This window comes from Delphinus delphis, chromosome 20 (genome assembly GCF_949987515.2).
Source record: "Delphinus delphis chromosome 20, mDelDel1.2, whole genome shotgun sequence".
Classification (NCBI taxonomy): Eukaryota; Metazoa; Chordata; class Mammalia; order Artiodactyla; family Delphinidae; genus Delphinus; species Delphinus delphis.
The window spans coordinates 47216625-47232092 of record NC_082702.1 but is presented as its reverse complement, the minus strand read 5'-3'; the positions used below and the strand labels follow the sequence as shown (position 1 = coordinate 47232092).

At 42.0% G+C, this 15468-nt stretch overlaps 1 protein-coding gene across 2 annotated transcripts in view; it reads left to right on the top strand.

Annotated features, from left to right (window-relative positions):
- CFDP1 (craniofacial development protein 1) overlaps positions 1-15468 on the top strand; it is a 133735-nt gene that overhangs the window by 29831 nt on the left and 88436 nt on the right. The gene's annotated exons all lie outside the window — the stretch shown is intronic.

The following is a 15468-nucleotide window of genomic DNA, read 5'->3' as shown; positions in this document are numbered from 1 at the left end:
AGTATGTGTCATTTAAAAAAATGTTATGACCCCTTGAATTGATTTCACAGTCTGTTACAACCTGAATTTGACAAATACTGCTCTAGATTACTTACAGAAGTAGCCTTCTGCAGGCTTGTCTTTGGGTTACCAGGCTTGTATCTGGTATTATTAAACAGTGTCTCTTGGCATTTATTGGAAGTGTTACTGTAAATTAAGTACTAGATAGAAATAAAGGCAGAGTTTCTTCTGCCTTAGGTTTCTAGCATAGTTAGTTTCAACTAGCATAATTTTTACTTCTAGCTTCCTTGGGTGTTTCTTTTTTTTCTTTTTCCTTTTTTTTTTTTTTTTTTTTTTTTGCAGTACGCGGGCCTCTCACTGTTGTGGCCTCTCCCGTTGCGGAGCACAGGCTCCGGACGCGCAGGCCCAGCTGCCATGGCTCACGGGCCCAGCCGGTCCGCGGCACGTGGGATCCTCCCGGACCGGGGCACGAACCCGCGTCCCCTGCATCGGCAGGCGGACTCTCAACCACTGCGCCACCAGAGATTCTTGCTGAACTGACCTAACAGGGTTCTTGCTGAAGGCAGGCCAAGGACTTATATACATCAGAGGTGGCAAATGAAGAACTTGATCATATGTTGAGAGTGATCAGATATGAGTGGGCAGTTCTGTTTAAACTGATTTAGCAGGATTCTTACTGAAACTGAGCTATGCAAGCCCATCAAGGATGGGGCCAAGATTGAGGCTTAGGCGAGAAGAGGTCTCAAAGGAGCCTGACTAAGGTTGGATAAAGAAGAGAGTCTTTTGTCCGTACAGGACAGCATCTGGGGCAGAGAGAGCAGCGTGGAGGACATAGAGGGAATCTAGAGGGGTCAACCAATGACATACCTTTTAGTAGATCAATGAACTACTGATTCCTTTATAAAGGGGTGAAGTGAAATTTGAGCAAAATCAGTTTCTTTGAAAGCTATAATGGAACATAACAGATTACAAGGATATGTCTGCCTCAGTAAAAAAGTCCTCACAGTTTGTACATGCAAATGGGGACACATTTAGTTGTGATACATGTACCTTGAATTTCTGAATAAATCCAGAAGATGACCTTCAAGGTTGGCATGATCGTTTTTCTGAAATTCATCTCAAAAAGCTTCCACAGTTGTAGTTGTGCTTGGGAAAAGACAGGCTCAAGAGGAATTCATTTGATCTGGGGTGTCTAAGTGCACACATTTTATCAGTGCAGACATTAGTATGTGCTGCAGGCTGCACATGCGTGGTATGCAAAGTTTTCAGGGGAAGAATCTACAGGAAATATCTAACTTATTAAAAGAAAATTATTTTAATGCAGTAAAATATTGTTTCCACAGACTTTTTTCATTTTCATTTTTGGAGTTGCTTCAGTTTATAGAAATTGCCCAGCAGAAACACTTTGTTTATTTTTCTTCTCTCTAAACAGATTTAAGCAATACAGGAAAACCAGAGCAGGAGAGTAAAACATCCTGTCCCATGTCCTTTGCTAGCAAATAAGAATCACAGGAGGGCTTCCCTGGTGGCGCAGTTGTTGAGAGTCCGCCTGCTGATGCAGGGGACACGGTTCGTGCCCCGGTCTGGGAAGACCCCACATGCCACGGAGTGGCTAGGCCCATGATCCATGGCCACTGAGCCTGCGCGTCCGGAGCCTGTGCTCCACAACGGGAGAGGCCACAACAGTGAGAGGCCCGCGTACCACAAAAAAAAAAAAAAAAGAATCACAGGAGCAAATGTTTGTAACTGACAGTGCATTTCCGCCACATGTTTAAAATAGCACACTGCTTTGGCTATAAAAAGCCAAAGTTTATGCTTTGGGGATGGAGTAAGCAAAACACCCAATTTCATTGGCGGCCGGAGTCAGAAATGCCAGGAAACTACGATTGGTAGAAAAAAGCACTGTGCTCAGCATAATGTGTCTGAATTCCTGTAGTTCTGTTAGTCTAAGCTCTCGATCCACTTCTCACCCTCTACTCCCCTCCAGCCCTTGCTACCAATACTGTTGGCCACTTGAATCCAGCTTCTACCAGTGTTTGTGGGGGTCTGGCTGGTACATTTACTGCTTGCCTTCAACCCAACATTTATTACTTACTTTATTCCAACAGTGGGTGGCTGTTAGTTCCATTCAAGTTTATAATCCTACCCATAAGCATTAACTTGTTTAATGAAGGGCTTACTATTTAGTTGCCTCCTTATAGATTGAGAGTGACCTAAAGCAATAAAACCTAAGGGTGAAAAACATCATTTTCCCGTGTAATTTTGTCTTGTCTTCTCGGTCTATTGAGCAAAAAAAAAAGAGGCTTTATTGTTGAGTCTCAGACAACATCTTGGGTGGTGTCAGTTTAGCAATGTTTGCCCCAAAGATAGAAGAGATAGAATTCCTTACAGTGTCACACTGAAGGTAGAAGACCTGCTGGTACTCAGTGTATTTGAGCAGTCAGTCCCCAGGACCTTTAATTTGTACAACAGAGTCTTGCTGTCTGAGCAGTTGATCTGATGTCTCCCAAGCTCCTCGGACATGAGTTAATATGACTTTGTTGGCTTTTGAGTTTCAATATATAGTCTTTTTTATACAGAGATCATTGAGCATTTCACTTGAAGTAACAAAAACCAGGGCTTCCCTGGCAGCGCAATGGTTAAGAATCTGCCTGCTAATGCAGGGGACGCGGGTTCGAGTCCTGGGCTGGGAAGATCCCACATGCTGCAGAGCAGCTAAGCCCGTGTGCCACAACTACTGAGCCTGTGCTCTAGAGCCCGCGAGCCATAACTACTGAAGCCCACATGCCTAGGGCCCGTGCTCCGCAACAAGAGGAGCCACCGCAATGAGAAGCCCACGTACCGCAACGAAGAGTAGCCCCCGCTCACCGCAACTAGAGAAAGCCCACGCACAGCAATGAAGACCCAAGGCAGCCAAAAATAACTAAATAAATTGATTTAAAAAATAATAATAAAAACACTGACGAGTATTGCATACACAGCAGCCCTTTAAAAAAAAAAAGTAACAAAAACCGATATAGCCACAGTACTGGGTGGAAATGTTTCTTTTGTTTGTTTGTTTGTTTTTTGGGTTCGTGGGCCTCTCACTGTTGTGGCCTCTCCCATTGCGGAGGACAGGCTCTGGACGCGCAGGCTCAGCGGCCATAGCTCACGGACCCAGCCGTCATAATTAATGTTAGAAGTAAGGAGAGGGAGTTAAGCCTTTTGATTTGTTCCCACAGCCAGCTCTAAGTTTTCTACTTTAGTGAGATTTCCTGTTTGATGATAATTTGGGGTTTTAGTTTAGTTGACTCAGGGCTGGCCCTGTCCTTATTTTGTTACTGTTTGTAAGTAGATGTTCATGAGTCTCATTAACTTTTTTTTTTTTAAGAGATACACTTATTTATTTATTTTTTGGCTGCATTGGGTTGGGTCTTCATTGCTGTGCATGGGCTTTTTCCCTAGTTGTGGCGAACGTGGGCTACTCTTCATTGCAGAGCACAGGCTCTAGGTGCATGGGCTCGGTAGTTGTGGCTCACGGGCTTTAGAGCGCTGGCTCAGTAGCTGTGGCGCATGGGCTTAGTTGCTCTGCGGCATGTGGGATCTTCCCGGACCAGGGCTCGAACCCGTGTCCCCTGCATTGGCAGGCGGATTCTTAACCACTGCGCCACCAGGGAAGTCCTCCTCCTTAACTTTTGAATTTAACTTTGTTACTCTTAGCGAATGTGGTGCTGCCAGTAGGAGGTGTTCAGAAACGTGTGGTGAGATATTTTGGTGTCACATGACTTGAGACCATTGGTACTTAGTGGGTGGGTTTCAGGGATACTAAATATCCTGCAGTGCTTAGGACAGTTTGTACAGAGAATTTGCTTTTCCAGAATGCTAGCTTTGTGACATGCTGTTTTAAGGGAGCTGGGGTCCTTCAGTTTCCAGTTTGAGACTCTGCTCCAGGTTAGACATTCACAAACTGGAAGTTGATGGATCAGATCTGTCCTTGGATGTTTTTATTCAGTCAGTATTTAAAAATCAGGAGAGTTGGCATAAACTCTGGATTACTGGTTTTTCTTCAGAAATGAGAAGTTGTGCCACTGCCCTTCCTCTTTCCTTAGAGCATTAAGGAGCTGGAGCAGAGTAGATGGGTTGTGCCTGTTCCTGTCCCTGCTCCTCATTTATGCTACCCACTTGCTTCCTGTAGTCAGGTGTTTCTCACATGCTAGAATGCCATGTTTCCCTCTAATGACCAGGTTAATTTCCTTTTGGAACCAGTTTGTTCTCTAGATTAAGTATGACATACTATCTTCTCATGCTGTAGGTTAAATGTTTCTATATCCGTTTTAAAAGAATAGTTTCTGTTTATTGACAGTTTGCCAAATTTAAGGCACAGTGCTAAGTGTTTTACATGTATTATTTCATTCATTCCACATAAACATTTCAAGAGGTAGGTGCTAACTTTGTGCCCATTTCACAGATCAGGAAACTGAGGCTCAGGGAGGGGCCCTTAATTTGTTAGAATTGTATAGCTGATGGATGGTGGAGCCTGGATTCCAGTCCAGTTCTCTTTGAGACCAAAGTCTGGGCTCTCAGCCCCTGTGCCTTACAACCACTCTTTCTTACCCTCCTAATTGGCCTTTTTTGTTAAAACTATCTCTTCAGCTTTATAACCTATGAAGGACTGTTTGAAAGCTATTTTGTGTTTTGTTATTTTTGAAGGAAGTGAGATGACTATTTACTCCCATTTCCTTTGTAAGCCTTTTCCTCATTAACCATGGCTAGTTTGGGTTTCCTGTACTTTCTTTTTTTTTTCCTTTTTTTTTTTTTTTTTTGTGGTACGCAGGCCTCTCACTGCTGTGGCCTCTCTGGTTGCGGAGCACAGGCTCCGGACACGCAGGCTCAGTGGCCATGGCTCACGGGCCCAGCTGCTCCGCAGCATGTGGGATCTTCCCGGACTGGGGCACAAACCCGTGTCCCCTGCATCGGTAGGCGGACTCTCAACCACTGCGCCACCAGGGAAGCCCTCCTGTACTATATTTTAATCTCATCCTTATCTCATGAAATTGAAGGAGCTAGCACATTTAAAAATTTTTTTTTACTTTTTAAGAAATTAATTTATTCGAGTTGAGATAGTTTTGAAATATAAAAATTGGTTGTGTTTTGAAAAGGTATAATTCTTGTAGACATTCTGTGGTTAAAAATTTTTAAAATGCTTTTTAAAAATGGTCGTCTATGTTTTGCACTTGAGATTTGTGAAAAATAAAGTTTCTGTGGGAAGGTGACCTCTGGTTTCCTGATCATGGGAGGGAGGTGCTTGTCTGGCGCTTGGCAGCTCGGGACTAGGTTCCTGGGCCACCTGCCCGCCCCAGGTTGGGGGCAGGGGACCTCGTCTCCCACCTGTCCAGGTGCTGAGAGCGGACTCCCACCGAGCTGGGTGGCACCTGAATAGACGCGTCTCACTTGTCATTCTGATTGAAAGCACGGCAGAAGCACCAGGATGCTCCCTCCTCATTTGTGAAGGTCATAACTGAATCCTCCTTTGGCGCCCACCAGGGAACAGATAGCAACGGGCAGCTCTTCCAAGCTCAAACTTGGGTACTTCTGTCTGCCGCAGCAAGTCGGGGAAGCCCAGGGACTCTTAAGAGCAGAGTAAAATTACTGGCATCCTCCCTGTAGCCCTGCCCTCCACCAGTCTGGATAATTAAGGCTGAATGGCTAAATTGTATTTCATTTTTCCAGAATAACTGTATATGTAGCTGTGAGAAAATGAGGCTCAGATTTAAACTCCTTAATAACTTGTCCCAGAATGACTAACAGGGAGCCTTAAATAAATGTTGATTTGTGAAGAAGGTTAAAAAAGTAGCAAAGTCCAAAAATAGCACATTTTAAAAATGAGTTCGAGGTGTGTTTGTACTTTGATAATCTGCCAGCAGTCAACAGTGAAGCTGTGGACAACATGTGATACTGGGGAGTAATGGCTGTTACCATTTCTATCTGGTAATGGAGTCTTTTTTTTTTTAAGCCCTCTTTTTTTTTTTTTTAACATCTTTATTGGAGTATGGTAATGGACTCTTACTGAGGTCTGAATTCTACGTTGTAGAAAGCTTATGTGAGGGTGTTGCCAGGGGACTCAAATAGGAAATATCCTTGCCCAGCTTGTTTTAAGGTCATTTCTTCTAGCAGCCATTTGTTCCAGAATAGGACTAGCTAGAAATAGCTTTTAAGAGGAAATGATTGATTCTGGCAGCCTCAGTGGTACTGCTGTTACTTTACTTATCAGCTCCAGAATGATGCTGTGTGTTGGGGCAAGAAAACCCTGTACTGACTTTCACCTTCATGTTCTTCAATGGATGCTTATACTCTGCCTCATTTGGTTTTAACTTATTCTTTTTATTTTTTTACTTTTGGCTGTGTTGGTCTTCGTTGCTGTGTGCGGGCTTTCTCTAGTTGCGGCCAGCGGGGGCTACTTTTTGTTGCGGTGCGCAGGCTTCTCATTGCAGTGGCTTCTCTTGTTGCAGAGCATAGGCTCTAGGCACGTGGGCTTCAGTAGTTGGGGCACATGGGCTCAGTAGTTGTGGCTCGTGGGCTCTAGAGCACAGGCTCTGTAGTTACGGTGCATGAGCTTAGTTGCTCCGCGGCATGTGGGATCTTCCTGGACCAGGGCTCGAACCCATGTCCCCTGCATTGGCAGGCAGATTCTTAACCACTGCGCCACCAGGGAAGTCCCTTAAATTATTCTTCAATTGTTTTTTTTTTTTTTCCTCGGTATGCAGGCCTCTCACTGTTGTGGCCTCTCCTGTTGTGGAGCACAGGCTCCGGACATGCAGGCTTAGCGGCCATGGCTTACGGGCCCAGCCGCCCCGCGGCATGTGGGATCTTCCCGGACCGGGGCACGAACCTGCGTCCCCTGCATCAGCAGGCGGACTCTCAACCACTGCGTCACCAGGGAAGCCCTCAATTGTTTTTTAAGTATACCTCTACAGGTGTTGCAGGTACAGAGTAAGTGGATTTGAAATTGAAATTAAATAATTCTTTAAAGATTTCCCCATGAATACTTGGAATATTTTGAATTTATTAAAGGTAATCTCATCTCATTTATTCTTTTTTAAAAAATTAATTATTTTTGGCTGTGTTGGGTCTTTGTTGCTGTACGGGGGCTTCCTCTAGTTGCAGCGAGTGGGGGCTACTCTTCATTGCAGTGCACAGGCTTCTCACTGTGGTGGCTTCTCTTGTTGCGGAGCACGGGCTCTAGGTGCACAGGCTTCAGTAGTTGTGGCTGGCGGGCTCAGTAGTTGCGGTGCACGGGCTTTGCTCCGCCGCATGTGGGCTCTTCCCAGACCAGGGCTTGAACCCGTGTCCCCTGCATTGTCAATCGGATTCTTTTTTTTTTTTTTGCGGTACGTGGGCCTCTCACTGCTGTGGCCTCTGCCGTTGCGGAACACAGGCTACGGACGCGCAGGCTCAGCGGCCATGGCTCACGGGCCTAGCCACTCGGCGGCACGTGGGATCTTCCCGGACTGGGGCATGAACCCGTGTCCCCTGCATTGGCAGCAGACTCTCAACCACTGCGCCACCCCTCATTCACATTCTTGATTTGAAGAGATTGTTCCAGGCCGAGCTAGAAAGTGAAAGAATTATGAATGGAGAGATTAGTGATTATTCCCCGCCCCCGCCCCCCCCCCCCGCTTTTTTTGGAGACTCTTTGACATTTGGATCAAGCAATGTAAGCGTCTAAATGAGATCCCAAACATAGAAGAGCTTTCAAAGTAAGAACATTTTTCATTTGCAGTCACCAGGATGGGATTGAATACCTACAGCAAATACTATGAATCTAGGAAATGTCCCTTTTGGTTTTCAGTGTTGCCCAGAGTTGAACAAATTCTAGTCGTTTTAGAAAATCCTATGAGGAGTTGAACTTTATTACACAGAGCAGCCTTCTTTTTTCCTTTGCCCTTACCCCTGAGTTAAAGTGCCAACAAGTTTCAACAATCTATGAGTTTAAGAGCCAGGTGCCTGTATGTGTTATAAAATTTTAAACTTTTATTTTGCTATATTCCTATACCCTTGGTTGTGCCAACTTTTTCTTGGTGTGAAATAGGTGTCAGGAAAGTACTTTGGGTGCTTCTTGGTAGTGTAGGGAAGAATGGAAAGAATAGGTAGCTGAAGCTATGACTTTCATAAAGTTTACTCAGTACGATAATAGGAAATTGATTTGGAAATAAGGATATGGAGACATTCATTTAAGGAGAAGATTGTGATGCTCTAGAAATGAAGTGGAAATATTTTGGTTATAACATGAATTTATTGATTTACTTTGAGTGCTTTAGCTTCTTTTAGTGTACACTAGAGGGCAGAGTCCCCCTGAAAAGATAGCTTGTCTTTGGCAAGATCCCAGGAACACGAAGCGTCCCTAAGATTTGGTATATAAGTGCTATACATTTTTCTCTAATTAGATTATTCTCTTGGTATGAGGTTTCTATGTGTTATACAATTTCTACATCTTTCTTTTATTAGAATTTGTTTTGTTTTAAATTTTACCATTGTGCTTAGAAAGTGGAAGATGATTTTTCTTCTCTCATTTTTTTCCTTGAGATCTAAAAGCTTTTACCATTGTTGTTTGAATTACAAATAAGAAAGTAAAAAATGACCTATAGTCCTACCACTTAAATTTTTTTCAGGAAGAAGGAAGTGAAATTTCCTTGTTACCTGCCTGTTCTTTCATTCCCAGCCCCAGAGGCTAATAATTTCAGCTGGTTATCAGTTATGTTCCAGTCCTTCCCTTACTATGCTAGTATATTGTAATCATATAACATTAAAACAAAAATGGACTCACTCTTCTCCATTAATCTGCAACGTGTATTTTTGCTTAAACAGTCTATCTTGGGCATCTTTCCAGGTCCAGTATAAACATCTACATTTTTTTATGCCTGCATGATATTCTGTTGTGTGAATATTCTATAATTTGAATAACCATTCCCTTATTGGTGAACATTTAGTTTTCCAAATTTTACAGTTATGAATAGTTCCATAATAATCCTTGCACATATATTTTTTTATGTTCTCATGCTGTTATTTCTGGAGGACAGATTCATAGAAGTGGGATTGCTGGCTCATCAAATGTGTGCACCTTAAGTCATAATAAATGCTGCCAAATAGACAAGAAAAATTTGAAATCTCTCCAGTGTTACATGAGAGGGAGGGCCCATTTCCGCACGCCATTACTAGTATTCAGGGTTTCTCCACAATCATTATGTTAACTGAGTCTTCATAACCTGCTGGTTTGCATTGTGGCTTAAAATTTCCCCTCCTTTGAAAACCTTTACCAAAAACATTTTTTTTCAAGAATTAATCTAGTGCTACATTTTTGTGCATTTGGCAAATGTTAAAGAATTAATTAAGGTTTGGGTATCACCTATAGGTAGTCTCCATATTGTATCAAATCATGAAAGTTAATTAATTCTCAGTCATTTAAGAGTTCAGGTAAAAATCTGAGTTTTATAAACACACTGAGAGCAATCGTGAGCCAATTTAGAGACTGTATATTATAGATTCTTTAAAACGCTGTGTGTTATTTCTCTCTTTATGTCCATAGTGTTGGAAGTTACTATCCCCCAATTTTTAAATTAAATTAAATTAAATTTAATTTTTTTTTCGCGGTACGCGGGCCTCTCACTGCTGCGGCCTCTCCTGTCGCGGAGCACAGGCTCCGGACACGCAGGCCCAGCGGCCACGGCTCATGGGCCCAGCCGCTCCGCGGCATGTGGGATCCTCCCGGACCGGGGCACGAACCCACGTCCCCTGCATCGGCAGGCAGACTCCCAACCACTGTGCCACCAGGGAAGCCCTATTTTTTAAACATCTTGATTGGAGTATAACTGCTTTACAATTGTGTGTTAGTTTCTGCCTTATAACGAAGTGAATCAGCTATACATATACATATATCCCCATATCCGAAATGTTTTAATGTCAGTAAAGCATGTCATTTGTCCTAAGTATAGCAGTCAGTGATTCTTATGTTCTGATCACGTTTTTTTGTGTTTTTTTTTAACGTCTTTATTGGAGTATAATTGCTTTACAATGGTGTGTTAGTTTCTGCTTTATAAGAAAGTGAATCAGTTATACGTATACATGTTTTCCCATATCTCTTCCCTCTTGCGTCTCCCTCCCTCCCACCCTCCCTATCCCACCCCTCTAGGTGGTCACAAACCACCTAGCTGATCTCCCTGTGCTATGCGGCTACTTCCCACTAGCTATCTGTTTTACGTTTGGTAGTGTATATATGTCCATGACACTCTCTCACTCACTTTGTCACAGCTTCCCCCTCCCTATATCCTCAAGTCCATGCTCTAGTAGGTCTGTGTCTTTATTCCTGCCTTACCCCTAGGTTCTTCATGACTTTTTTTTCTTAGATTCCATATATATGTGTTAGCATACGGTATTTGTTTTTCTCTTTCTGATTCACTTCACTATGTATGACAGACTCTAGGTCCATCCACCTCACTACAAATAACTCAATTTCGTTTCTTTTTATGGCTGAGTAATATTCCATTGTATATATGTGCCACATCTTCTTTATCCATTCATCTGTTGATGGACACTTAGGTTGCTTCCATGTCCTGGCTATTGTAAATAGAGCTGCAGTGAACATTTTGGTACATGACTCTTTTTGAATTATGGTTTTCTCAGGGTATATGCCCAGTATGGGATTGCTGGGTCGTATGGTAGTTCTATTTTTAGTTTATTAAGGAACCTCCATACTGTTCCCCATAGTGGCTGTATCAATTTACATTCTCACCAACAGTGCAGGAGGGTTCCCTTTTTGCCACACCCTCTCCAGCATTTATTGTTTCTAGATTTTTTGATGATGGCCATTCTGACTGGTGTGAGATGATACCTCATTGTAGTTTTTTTTTTTTTTTTTTTTGCGGTATGCGGGCCTCTCACTGTTGTGGTTTCTCCTGTTGTGGAGCACAGGCTCCAGACGCGCAGGCTCAGCAGCCATGGCTCACGGGCGCAGCTGCTCCGTGGCATGTGGGATCTTCCTGGACTGGGGCACAAACCCGTGTCCACTGCATCGGCAGGTGGACTCTCAACCACTGCGCCACCAGGGAAGCCCTCATTGTAGTTTTGATTTGCATTTCTCTAATGATTAATGATGTTGAGCATTCTTTCATGTGTTTGTTGGCAATCTGTATATCTTCTTTGGAGAAATGTCTATTTAGGTCTTCTGCCCATCTTTGGATTGGGTTGTTTGTTTTTTTGTTATTGAGCTGCATGAGCTGCTTATAAATTTTGGAGATTAATCCTTTGTCAGTTGCTTCATTTGCAAATATTTTCTCCCATTCTGAGGGTTGTCTTTTGGTCTTGTTTATGGTTTCCTTTGCTGTGCAAAAGCTTTGAAGTTTCATTAGGTCCCATTTGTTTATTTTTGTTTTTATTTCCATTTCTCTAGGAGGTGGGTCAAAAAGGATCTTGCTGTGATTTATGTCATAGAGTGTTCTGCCTATGTTTTCCTCTAAGAGTTTGATAGTGTCTGGTCTTACATTTAGGTCTTTAATCCATTTTGAGTTTATTTTTGCATATGGTGTTAGGGAGTGTTCTAATTTCATACTTTTACATGTACCTGTCCAATTTTCCCAGCACCACTTATTGAAGAGGCTGTCTTTTCTCCACTGTATATTCTTGCCTCCTTTATCAAAGATAAGGTGACCATATGTTCGTGGGTTTATCTCTGAGCTTTCTATCCTGTTCCATTGATCTGTATTTCTGTTTTTGTGCCAGTACCATACTGTCTTGATTACTGTAGCTTTGTAGTATAGTCTGAAGTCAGGGAGCCTGACTCCTACAGCTCATTTTTCATTCTCAAGATTGCTTTGGCTGTGCGGGGTCTTTTGTGTTTCCATACAAATTGTGAATTTTTTTGTTCTAGTTCTGTGAAAAATGCCAGTGGTAGTTTGATAGGGATTGCATTGAATCTGTAGATTGCTTTGGGTAGTAGAGTCATTTTCACAATGTTGATTCTTCCAATGCAAGAACATGGTATATCTCTCCATCTATTTGTATCATCTTTAATTTCTTTCATCACTGTCTTATAATTTTCTGCATACAGGTCTTTTGTCTCCTCAGGTAGGTTTATTCCTAGATATTTTATTCTTTTTGTTGCAATGGTAAATGGGAGTGTTTTCTTGATTTCACTTTCAGATTTTTCATCATTAGTGTATAAGAATGCCAGAGATTTCTGTGCCTTAATTTTGTATCCTGCTACTTTACCAAATTCATTGATTAGCTCTAGTAGTTTTCTGGTAGCATCTTTAGGGTTCTCTATGTATAGTATCATGTGATCTGCAAACAGTGACAGTTTTACTTCTTCTTTTCCGATTTGGATTCCTTTTGTTTCTTTTTCTTCTCTGATTGCTGTGGCTAAAACTTCCAAAACTATGTTGAATAAGAGTGGTGAGAGTGGGCAACCTTGTCTTGTTCCTAATCTTAGTGGAAATGGTTTCAGTTTTTCACCGTTGAGGATGATGTTGGCTGTGGTTTTGTCATACATGGCCTTTATTATGTTGAGGAAAGTTCCCTCTATGGCTACTTTCTGCAGGGTTTTTATCATAAATGGATGTTGAATTTTGTCAAAAGCTTTCTCTGCATCTATTGAGTTGATCATATGGTTTTTCTCCTTCAATTTGTTAATATGGTGTATCACGTTGATTGATTTGCATATATTGGAGAATCCTTGCATTGCAGAATAAACCCCACTTGATCATGGTGTATGACCCTTTTAATGTGCTGTTGAATTCTGTTTGCTAGTATTTTGTTGAGGATTTTTACATCTACGTTCATCAGTGATATTGGCCTGTAGTTTTCTTCTTTTGTGACATCTTTGTCTGATTTTGGTATCAGGGTGATGGTGGCCTCGTAGAATGAGTTTGGAAGTGTTCCTCCCTCTGCTATATTTTGGAAGAGTTTGAGAAGGATAGGTGTTAGCTCTTCTCTAAATGTTTGATAGAATTCGCCGGTGAAGCCATCTGGTCCTGGGCTTTTGTTTGTTGGAAGATTTTTAATCACAGTTTCAATTTCAGTGCTTGTGATTGGTCTGTTCATATTTTCTATTTCTTCCTGGTCTGATCACGTTTTGATACAGGCATCTTGCTGCTGTTTGGTGGAAGGTTATGATTATATAGAAAGATACATATTTGATAAATAATTTAATTTGGATTGGGGGATTTTTCTTACGGGAGAGGCTGAGAAGCTGTGTTCTGATTATTTTGGTCAGGGATTGAAAATCAGGCTGATGTGAGGTGCAGCACTTACTATATTCAGTTACTAGCTCTGGATTCTTGCCAAAATCCTGTTATCCAAAGAAACCTGTGATAAATTTCAGCTGAAATAATTTAAAATTTGTAACCTAGGCTAATATTTCTGTATCATTAAGAAAATGGAAGATTCTGAAAATCATTAATCTTTAGATACAGTAATTCTGGATGCTTATGACCATAAAAAGCGGTCACAACCTTTTGAATGTTAGACTTTAGTTGAATTTGCAATATTTACAATTAGTAGCTGCTTATTTAGAATGAGCAGGAAAAACCCACACTTTGCATTGGCTTTTGCTTTAAACCGGATCATTTAGCCCCAGCTGCGTGCAGAATGGTGAACTATAGGGGGCAGGAACCAAAAGAGAAGAGTGTGACATAACTTATTTGGACCAGAAGTGAGAATTAGAAAGATCTAAGGGATCCCATGTACAAAACATTCTTGATCTTGGGCTCTTGTCTAGAGTAACTAGTTTCAAAGAAAAGATTTGAGGAAGTTCCCTTTAGAGCACAGTAACCACAAGCATCATGTCTGCTTCCCAGCCATGTTTCTGTATGTGCTGTGGGTTAACTAAATCCAAGTTTTTGATAGCCTTTCAGAAAGTTATTCTGATGTAGCTTACGTTGGACCTGTTTGGACCTCAATTTCTCGGTCTTGTTGTGGTGAAGCCAACTTTCCTATTGGGCTAACTTGGTGGATTAGCTATGTGTTTTATAGTATCATACAAGAATGAGCCAGGCAGAATTTCAGCATGAAGCCTTAGATTATGAAGTATCTGTCTTTATAAAACTGGAGTTATATATACATTTTTTTTGTTTTTGTTTTTGTGGTACTCGGACCTCTCACTGCTGTGGCCTCTCCTGTTGCCGGAGCACAGGCTCCGGACACGCAGGCCCAGCGGCCATGGCTCACGGGCCCAGTCGCTCCGCGGCATGTGGGATCTTCCTGGACCGGGGCACGAACCCATGTCCCCTGCATCAGCAGGCAGACTCTCAACCACTGTGTCACCAGGGAAGCCCCCGGAGTTATATATTTTTAAAACTCCTTTGAAATAGGACTTTGGTTAGCACCATAATGAAAGCAAAGGATCTGTGCTTCCCAGATAGTAGGGAAAGTTCATGATAAAGGCTTGTATTTTCCTTACATTTTATCAATCCTTGGGGAAATTGATTAGCAATGGAAAATGGCACACAACTTCATTCTCCCAGTATGGTATGTCATCTAATTATGATACACTATCTCAGGACACCCCTTCCTGATAAGACTCTAAGCTACCTTTTCTGCATTTGTGTGGAGTTTTCTCAAGATTCACAGGCCTCTTCTCTTTATGCATTTAAATAATGTCATTCATCTACTCCAACAGCTTTAACCATCTCTTCTATGTTGGTGGTTCTCTGTCCTTTCAGAACTGCCTTTCTCCTGAGCTCCAGACCCTCACTGCATATTTCTCACTGCTTGCTGAAAGTTTATTCTGAATCCCCTTGACACCACAGTGGTCCAGCATTTAATTCATTTTCTCTTAACTTGTTCCATTTTAACAGTGCTGGAGAAATGGAGTCTGTGTAGTTAAGTAGCTTGTCAGAGAGAGTACCTAAACTAAAGCTTCTTTGTATTCCAGTGTTCTTTTCTGCTGGGTCACACTGCCTGTCTCTGGAGAAAAAATATACCACCACTATTTCCTGACTCACTCAGTCTCAACCTCAGTGCTGTCTTCTTCCCTTTCTTTTTCCTGCCCACCGCCCACCCCACCCCCACCCCTCTGCCCACTGCCCAGTCCTTGAAGTCCTTTTAATTCCACCTTCAAAATGTCTATAAATATTCATTTATATTCTTTCCCTCCCTCTCCTCCCCCTCTTCTCTCTATATTTCATCTTCATTCCCATTGCCTTTTTTCTGGGTCTTTCTGCAGATTCTCTCTGTGGTAATTGGAATATTTTCTAAAGTCTTTTGAAAAGCTTAGACTATTAGAATTGTTTCCTAAGTTTACTTAAAGGCAACAGTCCTTCTTCCTATATGCACCCGGAGTGCTGCTGCTGGGATAAGAGATTTGTGGCAGAAATTCAGTTTAGATCCTATCACTTGCTTAAAAATTTGATCCTTGTTACCTACTATTAAGTTCAAATGCTTTAGCCTAATATTAGTGAACAACATACTACTTTAGTTCCAGCCAACCACACTTTTTTC